Here is a 12516-nt window from a genome sequence, read left to right as displayed (position 1 = left end):
AATCTAACACCACAAAAAAAACAGGTTTCTAGATCAATTGAGGTCCACTCTGAACTCCTGCCAGGACTGCCTCAGTGTGAACTGAGGGAGGTGGCAGTCAGAATGCACAGCAAGAACGTTCAGAGGTGCAAGGATGCAGGCTCAGCAGGCACCCATCCTGCCAGGAAAGCATCTCTAGATCAGAGAGCATCAGCTGTGAGGTCAGATATCCCACAGATCACCAGCATTAAGACAAAGGCTTCATCAAACTTAAATGTTCTGTTTCCTAATGATATACAGTGTTAATTTGAAACATAAACTGCTTTTTGAATTATCACCTGTTAAACCACATAGCAACTGATGTGATATGAAAGCCAGATAATAACCCCAACACTGTGGTTTTAACATCTGATCTCCAGATATTTCCAGTGCTTGGAAATGATTGTGGGAGATCAGTACAAATACTCAGATCAGCATTTACCCAAAACCACTGACCAGAATATGAGTATTTGGAGCTTCTGGTACATTCATGCCAAGGCACATGGAAGATACTGGGTATCATCTGACACCTTTATCAAGAACTGTCAGTGCATTCCTAGCTGAGCTACAGAAGGCCTTACCACCCAAACCCCAGTGTCACCAGTACATTTCCCCAGCCCTTTTCATTATTCATAATATAATCTCTCTGTCTGGAATGCACAGCAGCAAGATCTTGCCTTGTCCACAATAGCTCTATTTCAGAGGCCTTTCTTCTGCACTTCCTGTGAGATGGTTGTTGCCTTGGGCCCCAGGGAGACTGCAGTAATTGAGTTACACAGTAATCAGAGAAGGAATCTGATTGATTTTCCAACCCATTCCACTTTAATGGTGTCATCAAGACACAAAATTCCTCATTAGTCTGCTCCACTTTGAGACACCACAGCCCCTCTCTTTCTTTGTGGTGGTAGCTGTATGCCAGACCTCCAGGTAGAGCCTGTCTCTCACAAAGATGGGTAATCTGGTAAGCGGTGTCAGCAAAGCACAGCAAGCCACACAGTATTAGTAGACAGCTCAGGAGAATGAATGCTGCTTGTATTTCACATATTGGGTAAAAAAATATTGTAAAAATTACAGCCACATTGCAATGAAATTGCCATGCTCATTTTTGGGCTCTGGCCATGTGTTTCAGCTAACATGCACTGCCAGTCAAATCCTGCCATGAGAGACTGCCTAAGGAATACAAAATTCAGATCAAAGACACAAGAAACACTAATGGTGCCCATGCTGCTCTGACAGACAGGGCTGCAGCCTCCAGCCAGCTCTGTGTTTTGCTTGGGCAAGTCCCCATGCAGGGAAAAGCCTCTCAGTACAGACCTGTGCTGAGCCAGAAAGCTGCCAGCTGGCCAGCAGGCTGGACATGTGCCAGTCTGATGGAAGAGGAGAAGACCTGTGTGATGAAGTAATAATTATTTTAATTCTTTTATTATCATCCCTAGACAGGTAAGTATCTTCACACCTTCTGCAAGAGCAACAAACTGCAGTCCATGCTAAACAGATCTGCATGCACTCCTCTCACCCCAGCCTGGTGGAAACCCAACTGCAGCTGTGAATTTACCCTTGTGCCAGTGCAATGAAGTCTGAAGACAACGTGAAGGCAGAGATCTTGGAGAGGCCGGCTCCAGGCAAGCTTTGCAGAGGGCTGCACAGAGATCCCAGGACTCCTGTGAGCTTCTTGGTGTTTGGGCACATAATAGATACCTTTGTCTGTAGCAGATCTTTGTTCCCTTGCTCTTTTATATTACAAAAAGAAATAAACAATAGGTTTACTCCTTCACATGCCAGTAGCAGTGGCATGGCCCAGCATTGCCTGTGAGCAACCTTGTCCTGAAAACAAAAAAGTCCTCTTCATAAGAGCTTCCAGGAAATCTTGTTTTCAGCTCCCTGCCTTCTCCCCATCATAATACACTCACTGCTTAGGGTCATTACAACTGACCTTATTTTCCAAAGCAAGGCAATTTCAGACTTTTACACTAGGGTATTCCCTCAAGTTAAATGTCAGAACCACGAACCTCAACAAGTTTCACAGCCTCAGCATAGGACAAATTTGGGAAAGGAAACTGGTTTGGTGTCTTGTATTTTTCAGCCTGCTTAAAGAGTGGATCTGCAAATAAGGAATCTGAAGAATTGTTAAAAAAACAAATAAAATTTCAGCCTTCAGCAGTCACTGATGCTGCTTGGTAGAAATAATACGTAGCTTGGCAGCAGCACACCTCTACTGAAATGAAAAGGAAAGACAACAGGTACTGTAGCAGTGCAAGTGCTCACACAAGTCAGAGCTTTCCACCAGGTAAGGGGAAAGCAGATCTTTGTTCCCTTGCTCTTTTATATTACAAAAAGAAATAAACAACACGTTTACTCCTTCATATGCCAGTGACAGTGGCATGGTCCAGCATTGCCCGTTAGCAACCAGCCCCTTCCCCTGAAAACAAAAAGGTCCTCCTCATAAGAGCTCTGGGAATGCACAGGTCTCTGTAATGCAACTGCTCACCGGAGAGAAAGGAGACACTTTCCTCAGATATAACTGAAGGGAAGTATCCATTGCTTCATTTCATGTAGTACTGACCCTTTCAAGTCTAGGGATCAGGCCACCAGAAGCAGTTTCATTCTGGCCATACCTCTCCTTCTGTTTTGTGCCTTTCCTGACACATAAGTCTGTACCCACTCTGACCCTAACCCTTTTCCCACAGCAGGGGATAATAAGACAGCAGCTCCTCTCTGCACCAGACACACAGAGCTGTGGGACAGAGAGCCAGAGACAGTGCAGGCTAGAGCCTGGCAACACAAAGGCAGTCCAAGCTGCTCTACAGTCCCCCCCCAGGTGGAAAGCAAATTCTTCAGTCACCCAGAAGGAAGGGAATACACCATCTTCAGCCTCCTGCTTTTATCAGGAACCAACACGTATGCTCTATCATGGCAGAACATCTCCAGCTTAGCTGTGGGAACAGGAAATAAATGTAGTTCCTTCCGCATTAGATATGGACAAGAATCACATTTCCATTCTCTCATGCTCCTTGCTTATCACAGTTCAGATCAACTATTCTGCTGCAGAAAGCAGAACGTCTCCTCTGGTGATTTCTCCTAAGTAACTTAATCAAGTGGGGAAATACAGTCAAACTGGGAACCCCAAGAAAATTCAGTGTCAGCCAGAGTTGAAGCGTCTTAATATAGAATGTATATTATGAAAATTTATCTGCAATTGTTATGAAAGCAGCATAACCACTCTTCCTATGAGGGCTTAGAAAATTTTATCTTAGTTAACAAGAGGCCGATCTTCTATATTCAGTTGCTTCCTCCTGTCACATAACACATAGGAGATAATCCTTTACAATCAGTGTTATCTAGTAACGTATGGCATTAGGGAACAGGTTTAATACCATGACACTGAAAGTTTATCCAAACTGACACCAGAAGAAAACTCTAAGTATGCTCTATCAACTCTTAAAACCTCAGAAAAGCTCTTGAGCTCTTGTGCTCACCTGTTCTGGTGTATTTCCACTAAAATTCAGGGTCACAATCTGCTGGGCTCATAAAAGAACATGTTCCCTAGCTGTGTACAGCAGCACCCTCCTACCTGCCTTCAACTGACATGTTCTACTCACAAAATCTCCACCCAGCCAGTTCATGGCATATCTCCCAGCCTGTGCAGTATCTAATTATCCAGTTTTCTTAGGGTGATTGATATAAGTAAGTCTCCTGGACTCAGAAAACAAAATATTTGCATTTTTGTTGGCTTGTCTATTTCAAGACAGCTCTTAACACAAGGCAACTCCTGTTAAAAAAAAAAAAGAGAGTCAAAAGTGATATAAGCAAACTATAAATCTGGCCAGGCAAAAAGAGTAAAAAAAAAAACAATGGGAAGAAAAGTAAAATGAATGAAAAAGGCATGAATTGAAGATTACCCAGGCTGGGTGAGACAATGATTTGGAGGCCTGGTTTTTACAATACAGGAGCAAATCCAAAGTGCTCTACTACCTTCTCCAAGCCTTCACGGACATCTGGGCAATGAAAAGTCATTATTTGCTTTTTCACAAGCATTATGGCAGACACAGATCTCAACGGGGGCACTGCACCCACCAAGAGCCTCTGAATGCCCTGACCAGCCTCCACTTCCTGAGCTGTGAGCTGCCCTGAGATTAGGCCAGGCCCAAACCGTGCTACAAGTGTGCTCTGCCTTGCTGACCTGACTGACCGCTGTGCTCACCTGGTGACTGGGGCCCAGGCTGGACCTGGCACCCATCACTGCTGCCTCTGTAGCTGTGCTCCTGGGGTGCTGCTGCTGAGGAGCTGCCTGTGCCAGCACAGGGTGGATGGAGCCCCTGCACGGTGGGGCGAGGCAGCTCCAGCCCAGGCAGGTCCCTCTGGCCCTGACAGACCCCTCAGCAGCTTCACACACTGCTACTGTTCCATAGACAAAGGATGTGTAAGAGACAGGAGGGCAGAGACTGCTAGAGAAACAGGGTGATAGAAAGCTGTGACTATTGTTAGACTTCCCTGTCTTCATGTGGGTGGGATTATTTAATTTTCTCTCAAACCATCTGTGTTTGCAGTTGTTACGAAATCGCAGGCAATGCACACTTATTTCCATACCTTACACTATGCCATGCTCACTACATAAACAACAATAATTCCAACCCCATACCTTCTGTTTCCCCTTGTTTCTAACTTGTTTTTAGATAATCAGCCCACAAAAAATAAACTCTTTTGAAAATACATACATCTCAAAGATATTAATTTTAAACTGCACTGTAATTACATGCCACTAGCTTTTAGTCTTTCTCCCATTTTCTAGACTTAATTACTAGAGTGGGTGCTATATTCTTACATTTTTAATTAGTCTACTGTTTACAAGTAGGATTTTTTCTGCTATGAAGTACTGCATCCTTAAAATATTCATTCATGCAGAATTAAGTCCAGGACCTCATTAACACCTTAATTAACAGTACCCAGGACAACTCAGGAAAAAAGGTGCCATATTTGCAATCAAATCTACCCTCTGATAAAACTGAAGTTTTGTCAGGAAAGCTCAAGAGTTTTGAGCAAAATATAGATCTCTGTTCTGGACTACAGCTGAAGTAAAACTGATCTGGGTATCGAAAACTGCAAGGTGCCCAATTATAGGTTTCGTAGCATAACTTGCTATCTTGGGGACTCTTCCCTCAAATTTACAGGTAGTAGTAAAATGCCCAATGAAATGCAATCAATTACTGAAAACTGGATTAGTTTTTTATTATTAACATGGAAACTGTTTATATGCTGAAGCATGAAATTTTTTTTTCCATGAAGAAATGAAATATTAAGTTTACTTATAGTTTCTGATAATGAAAAACACGTTTAACCTTTGAGTCAAAATAATGGAGTTAGTCTGCACCATTTTGCGAGTTTTTAGAAGTATTTACAGGATAAAACAATTATAAAACTATTTCTGTTTCACATGTAGCAGTAAGAGACATGGGTAGATGATATCAGAAGTAGGACTTAAGAAAAAAAAAGCATTCAGAACACTGTTGATTATGAAACTTAGTCTAACACAACATTAATGTTTTCAGGGATTCTTTGGCTTTCTTAATAAATTTTCCGCTTAATTCAAATAGGTGAACTGAAAACAGGAAATCTCAATGTAAAAAAAAAAAAACAAACCAAAAAACAAACAACAGTGATTCAATGGCCTTATTTCAGTTGGAATAGAAAGAAGAGAATTGCCAGAAAAGAAAAATTCTCTCCAAGTAGAAATGTGCATCTGTCTGTCTGGTGAGGTCCTCAGTAGGACAGAGAGCACATTTCCTTCAGTCTAGTCTGGTACAGCATATTCAGTCTGTAAAATGCATTGCAGAAAGCACAGCAACTTGATCCACCACTTGCATACAACAACATCATCACTTACCAACATGTATTTCTACTAGTATGGTGGGTCTTGTGCTTGTTTTTGTGGAAAGACTTGTTCCACAAAGAAAGAGACACAAAATGGTTTAAAAACAGTAAGCAGATCCATCTTGTGCCTGCCTCTGGGAGCTTGTCCATGCTAGGGAATAACAGCCATGGCAGCAGGATTACCACTGCAGTGACTGTGCAATGACAGGAGTCCTGCTGAGCACCACCAGGTTTCCCCAGAGCCCCGTGTTTCCTACTGTCAATTCCTGCAGGTTGATCAACACAGCTGAACTTTGCCAATACAGACAGGCTAGCTGATGGCACTTGCTGTAATACAGACACTACTCCTCACAACCTGGCAACTACTCTAAGATAAAATGTGGCTGCTCTTTAACAGCACACAGAAAATAGCAAACTATATGAAAAATTATGCACTCAAAATGTGAAGGGGAACTCATTACTAATCACTGTACGAAGATCTAATGCAAACAATACTCAAAATAGTGGCAAATAAACTCCTTTATCTTGCTATACGTACTATCTCACATTAAGAAACATGACCCAGAACAGCAGATATAAGAAAGGAAGGCTACAAAAGACAGACAATTAGTCAAGTAAAAAACTTGGGAATGACTGCTGGAAGAAAAGGGTTCACAAGAGCAGAGCAAGGGAGGGAGGGTTTGGCAGCAGAGACTGGGAAACTGTCCCAGGAATAGGAGGCAGCATGAAACAAAATGCAAAACATAACCCCTAACAGTAGTCAGAGCAGTAAAAGCAGCCATGGGCTAAGGCTGGTGCCAAGCAGAAAGGTGGAGTGGGAGCCATGTTGTGGCAGTTCTGTGCTCCCCTTGGCATGCCTTTGGCAGCTGCAGCGTGCATGGAGCTCTGGGCTTTGTTGTTTTCAGAACCCTAACCCTAGGTGTAACCCTAACCCTAGGCAGAGCAGTAAAAGCAGCCTAGGGCTAAGGCTGGTCCCAAGGAAAAAGCTGTGGAGGAAGCCATGTTTTGGCAGTCTTGTGCTCCCCTTGGCATGCCTTTTGCAGCTGCAGTGTGCCTGGAGCTCTGGGCTTTGTGGTTTTCAAAACCCTAACCCTAGGGGATTAGGAGGAAGAGATAATTGGAGGAATGCACAGCATGTCAGAGGGGAGTAAGAGAAAATGACAGCTCACATTGCTTAAGGAGGCGGAAATGTGGTGCCTAAAGACAGAATTTTCCTAAGACATTAGGACTAGCTTCCCTGCATTTAAAAAAACCCATAGTTTGTCTAATAACCAAAACAAGCATGGTCGAAAAGGCTTAACAACTCACCTTCAAATTCCACCAGAAACAGGGCAGCATGCTTACAGCTTACGCATTTAATGCTGATAGAGGAGGGCTCATACAGTCTGGACCTCTGAAATTCACCATGTCACACAATATTCCAGACACACTGCAACATTACTGCATCCATATCCTAAAGGCACTACTGGTTTGGTTGTGAAAAACCTAACATGCTTGCTGTACTTACTGCATTCATCCCTTTCCTTTGTCCAGAACAAAGCTTTCTGGAGCAATGGAAGGCCAGAGCTACATTATGGCAGTAAAGTCACCTCAACTACATTCCAACAGTGCTTTCTGCCCTTTCAATTGTCAACCATGTTCCACACAGAGACAAAAGTGGTATTAGCTAGCTGACAGCTAGAGAGATTACCTGCATTAAAGAATAATCCCAAGAAACATTACAAATGCTGAAATTTCATCATTAATGTTGAAATCCCAAGTTCAAATGTGCTGATTTCACTGAAGTAACAGATACTTTATAGTTTTCAGATCACTTAACACTATATCTTGTGTGGATGTGATGGGAGAGAAACAACTGCATTCTGTATTCAAGTAATTCAAACTCAACTTTACAGCAACACTATTACTAAATAATTAATGCTTTCTCATAGCCTCAGATTAGATTAACACTATACTTCCAGACATGATGTTTTCCTCCTTTTTCTACTCAATAGTGCTGAAAATCAGAGAGCAAAGGCAGTCTGGATCCCAACTCTGAAGTTTTCTACCTTCTTCATTGCAGACAAAACATAATAAATAATTTTTAGCTAGACAGCAACTTCAAAGAGCTATGTTACTAAAATATATATAATGATAAATATATTTTAAAATTTTATACATTAATTTTAGAAATAAAATAATGAAATTAATTTTAACTCTAATGATTTGGTCTACTTAACTCTCACATAATTTGGTAGCTAGAATATAGAATTATAGAATACAGAATTATAGCTAGAATATAGAATATAGTCACCATATTTCTATATGGTATACAGAAACATAAAGGTTAAACTTTTACGGAAGACATGCTGTTTTCTTATACAACAAAGAAATTAAGCCTGTAAAATTCAGTCTTCATTATGAATCTGGGTTAGTCTTTCTGCAGTAATTTGAAATGCTTTGACTTTGTCCCCACTCTCCTGTGAAGTGCTAAGTGGCTTGCAGAATATCTGTGATTGCAAGTGTTAACAGAAAGCACATTCAGAGGACCTGCTGACATCTTGGTACCTATAGCAAGAATCCTGCCCCAGTGGTTTTGTGTTCATTTTTGCCCATATTCTTCACTGCTTGCCTGAATTTTTCCAACCAATTTAGCTGACACGACCAAGCAGCATCATGAAGCAGCTGCCTGCCACTGGATGCAACCCAGCCTCCTCCCTGTGTGCCAGGTGCCAGCTTTGCTGCCTGACCTCCCCTCAGCTGAGAGGGGCATGGAGAGCTGTGCAAACTCACCAGTATCACCCCACCCCTCCCAGGAGGGCCGACCTGATCATCGTTCTCTTCCTCAGCCACACAAGGTGGCAGTTTGACAAATGCATTGGTCATTTCAGCTTCAGGACACCCAGGGACATGGCCCTTGGTCTCACACCCTGGTGTCCCTGTGCTCAGCCAGGCTGTCCCTGGGCAGCAGTGCCACAGGCTGTGGGTAAGGGTTATCACGTTTTCTGCTACCCTCACTCAGCTCCTCCTCAGAGTTAAGACAGGGTGACTGTTTTCTAATTCCTGCATACATAAACTAAGGACCCAATTTTTGTCCTCTCATCTGAATGCCAATTTCCCAAAGCATTCAGAGAGGAAGACTCCACAGATGAGCCACAGGCAAGGATCCTGTGTTCAAGAGACCAACATTAGGAGCTGCCAGAGAAACTTCAGTGCCCTGTTTGGTTTCTGTCTTTCTGTTCAAAAGGACAAGCAGCATTATTACAGGAGATGAGACAGGGTGGGACATTAAAATCCTAAATTTGTCTATGTGCACTGGTCCACAAATAGCAGAAATTGGTTCAAAGAATCTTTGAGACAGTGAGAATTCTTTATGTACTCTCTGGGAGCGAGCCAGACATCGTCCTCAATGCCAGGGAATTCAAGGGTAAGGCTGACTTCAGTCCTTTACTCCACTTTTACCTTGATGTGGTTACACATTCCGGAACTCCATCTGGAAAATGGGAATCACATTACACAAAGACACTGAGCATCAATGCCTGTACAGCACTTTGTGAATGTATCAGAATGAATTGGTATCCTGGTGTTACCTGGGTAAAACACAAACTTCAAAACAGTGATAAAGGTGGGACTGCCACCACTTGCTGCTCTACTGCAAACATTCCAGGGAACCAGATCTGAGACAGACAGAAAGTCAAAAATTCTACATGAGTTCTCAAATAGCAGAAGGTCTCTAACTCAGCTTGGTTTGCTGACAACATAAAGGCTGCTCCATGAAAATTCTCTTCCCTTCCACTGCATTTTCCAGGCTATCATATATTTCTTTTCCTTCACTGCTGTTATTTGCATTGAAACGGGAATCACATTCATTCAACAAGAGCCACCGTGGAGGTTAAACTACAGGCAGTGACATTTAATTTATTGAAAAGGGAGAAGACAGAGTTTATTTTAGGTCAAACTGCTTATATGAAGAATCACCTTGGACTCTGCAAATACTCTGCTAAAAATACAAATAAAGAGGACATATATGAGTCCTCTCGTATGTTTTTATGGGAGAGTTCCACTTACCCCACAATGCTAAACAGAGTAGTCCACCAACTGATGTAGCATCTGCAGGATGAATCAATGCCATGAATGCTTCCACCTCAGAAGTAACACTATCTTCTACCCTCTGCTCCTTATAGAAATACAAACCAAACAATCTATCAGTGGGAGACTCTGGAGGTTTCTATTATGTGCTCTCCCACACTCCCCATCTCTCTCCCCAGGAAGACTCTTTGGCCTTTACACAAATATATTCTGCATTCGAATTTTCAGTATGAAAATAATTTACTTTTTCTGAAATGAAGCACACAATATAAAGTGGTCACTAAGCACTACAAAAAGGCCGAAAAGCTACAACACACTAAAGCAGAGAGAGGTAAATGTTTCCATTTGGGTTTTTTCAGTTCCAAAAAGGAGGGTTTCTGCATAATCTCAGCTCATATAAGGGGTATGAAAAAGCAAGACCACACTATGTTCATACAATACCTAATGCCACAGCCTTTAGTTTGGAAGAAGGCATCACATTGACTGAAAGCAGCTTTTCAAATAGAACGCTACAAAACCAAATTCCTTTGAGGAATATTTTGCATTAAAAATGGCTTCATACTTGCAGCGAAATATTCCAGCACCAGCCATATTCTAAGAACAATGTGTGCTCCCTCTCCACAAGCCCCTGGGCTGGGCTTGCTGACTCTGTAGTGAGTTTGTTATTGCCCTAAGAGAGCATTAGATAATGAAGAGCTCAGAGTTTTCCTTTCACTTCATGCCTGGGCTCATCATAATGTGTGCAAGCAGGCTCAGTCTGCAGACCTTCCTTCTTTACATCTTCCCCCTCCTATTTTCCAGCAACCCAACATTTTTCACAAATGAGCACTATCAAGTGTCTCTTTCAAAACAAGGTTAAGAAATCACCTTCTTTAGAGTGTTGCAGAGAATAAGACAAAGTTCCCAGCTTTCAAACATAGCTGAATGCTTTTACTACTGCACCAGGCGACTCCATCATGAAGCATCAGAAAACAGGTGCCCCACAGAGTGAGAACTACTCTAATACCTGCTCCTGTCCAGCTCTGCTCTACAAGTGGCACTTCACCCTGCTGGAAGAAAAATTCAGCAAGGTCCAGGTGTGAAAGGAGGTACAGCAACAGGGACATGTCTGTGTCCCAAGTGGTAACACCAGGCTGAACAGGGGCCTTGCAATGTGAGCTTAACTGTGCCTTGAGGCAAAGGGCTGCTGTATTCCTGAAACACCTCTGACATACTGCAGCATTTTACTGTGCCTAACATGGTTCTTGCACAGGAAGGACAGCAGCAGGGTTAATAAGGGTTCATCTAAGGTGAACAGTTAATACAGCATTTCAAATGGTTTAAAAAATAGAGAAAGTTTATATTGAAAGATCATTTGTATTTTTTAGTAATTTCCTTCATCAAAGCTGAAAAGCCACATGGGAAGCTGTCTGACAATTCCAGCAGTGAAGTGAGATCCAAGATTTTTGAGTTAGCAGCAACCCTTCAACAGGGTTCATTGGCTCTCTTTTGGTTAAGCACTCCTATCAAAATATGCCTTTTCTTTATATCTTTGGGATTCTTGAACAGGATGGCTTATGGAAAGGCCACATCCTAAAACAATATGGAAAAAAACTCACTGCAATTTTATCTAACCTGAAGTACATGACATCACTTAAACAGAGACCATCACCCTTCCTCATCCTTTATGAGCTGAATTTGGGGAGTGAAGGGGAAGGGTAGAGAAGGTAATTGCAAACTGTGTCTCCTCTTCCATACAGCCACATTCCCGAGGGCAGGTTTTAGATAGCAAGAGCTACATCTACACTGCTGCTTACAATGCAGGCTAACCACCTAACTTATATTTGTCACTTTAAGATGAAAAACCAAAGACCATTAAGAAAAGAGGCCTTGTGAAAAGTCTCAAGTCTATACTCCAGGCCATGCTTTTGCTTTCTACATCTGCAGTGTCTGACCAAATTTCAGAAGCATCTGTACTATCGACATGAATGTGACTGGTTAATAAAAGAATATTTTCAAAGACCCAAATTCTGTTTAATGTGCCTCGACCAGAAGAATGGCAGCTACATGTCAGCTCGAAGATCAAGAAGTTTCTTAATGACCAGAAAAACCCTCAGTCTTCCAAGTGAATCTTTTTTCTTGAGAAACTAAAAAGATAATGGAAATCAAACACACTGTTAACCAATGGATCATAACTTACTAGTCTGTGGTTAAAGGAAAAAGAATATCTATAAAAATTTCCATTTCTAAGCTTTCATCTTGCTAAATATTAACTAAGCAGAACTAGCTTTGCCCTTGAGATGCAAATGAGAATTTGGATTGCTGTGTGACAAAACACTAATAATTGTGATTTAGTCCTCAGAAAAGATATAAGGCATCATCTGATTTTTTAAATGTTCTCTGTAATGGGTCTGATCTTTACAGTGATTTCATCAATTGCCAATATTGCTGATATCTCTTCATCTACCAGTCTGGTAGCCAAGACATAAATGACAATGAAGGTTCAAGGAAGTATCTATTTATAGTGCATCATGAGCAGTAGCCTAGGCAAAGGCATGCACAGCTACAACCACCTTCCCTGTG

At 41.9% G+C, this 12516-nt stretch overlaps 1 protein-coding gene across 42 annotated transcripts in view; it reads right to left on the bottom strand.

Annotated features, from left to right (window-relative positions):
• NDST2 (N-deacetylase and N-sulfotransferase 2) overlaps nucleotides 1-12516 on the bottom strand; it is a 129630-nt gene that overhangs the window by 28875 nt on the left and 88239 nt on the right. For 7 of the 42 annotated variants that reach the window (XM_064430500.1, XM_064430497.1, XM_064430504.1 and 4 more), the window contains one exon: nucleotides 9934-10042. The exons of 34 other annotated variants lie outside the window; for them this stretch is intronic. The gene's annotated coding sequence lies outside the window, so the exon portion shown is untranslated. Of the gene's footprint in view, nucleotides 1-1332; nucleotides 1353-9933; nucleotides 10043-12516 lie in introns of those variants that run through there. One more of the 42 variants, XM_064430496.1, reaches the window with a different exon arrangement.

Source organism: Passer domesticus, chromosome 8 (assembly GCF_036417665.1).
Source record: "Passer domesticus isolate bPasDom1 chromosome 8, bPasDom1.hap1, whole genome shotgun sequence".
Taxonomy (NCBI): Eukaryota; Metazoa; Chordata; class Aves; order Passeriformes; family Passeridae; genus Passer; species Passer domesticus.
This window is presented reverse-complemented; position numbering and strand designations above follow the sequence as displayed.